Genomic DNA, 547 nt, shown 5'->3' with positions numbered 1-547 from the left:
GTGCCAGCCAGTGACAGAGAGTCCTGCTCTCCTCCGGGGCTGGGGCTCAGTCATCAAGTGTGTGAAGCTCCGAGAGGACAGAATCGGTCTAGACAGAAGTCAAGTCTGGACAAAACAAAACGCGTGCCGTTGTGACTCAGGACTTCTGATTTTTTTATTCCAACTTTAATGTTATTTATCATTATTATTTAGTTTACTACAACATATGTGTGCTCACCAAAGAGAGAGGGGGAAGGTGAGGAAGCAAGCTGCCAGGTCCGGGACTTGAACTATCTTCAGCCATGTGGGTGTCCAGTGCCCCAACCACCATGCCACTTGCTGGCTTCCTTAACAGTTTTTTAAAACTCATTCATTTCTTTCATGAGCAAGGGATTGGGGAGAGAGAGGGAGGAAGTGGGGGGGACACAGCACCCCGAGCAGTCTGAACTCGGAGACCCAGCCCAGCCAGCCCCGATCACTGCACACGTGTACCTGGAACACTCGGGGAGGTCTCTGCACGTGTGCCCGGCAGCTTCCCACGTGGGTCATCCTCACAGAGTAACACCTC

The sequence above is a fragment of the Tupaia chinensis genome, unplaced genomic scaffold, assembly GCF_000334495.1.
Source record: "Tupaia chinensis unplaced genomic scaffold, TupChi_1.0 Scaffold000292_1, whole genome shotgun sequence".
NCBI classification, from domain to species: domain Eukaryota; kingdom Metazoa; phylum Chordata; class Mammalia; order Scandentia; family Tupaiidae; genus Tupaia; species Tupaia belangeri.
Note: the sequence above shows the minus strand (reverse complement) of the source record.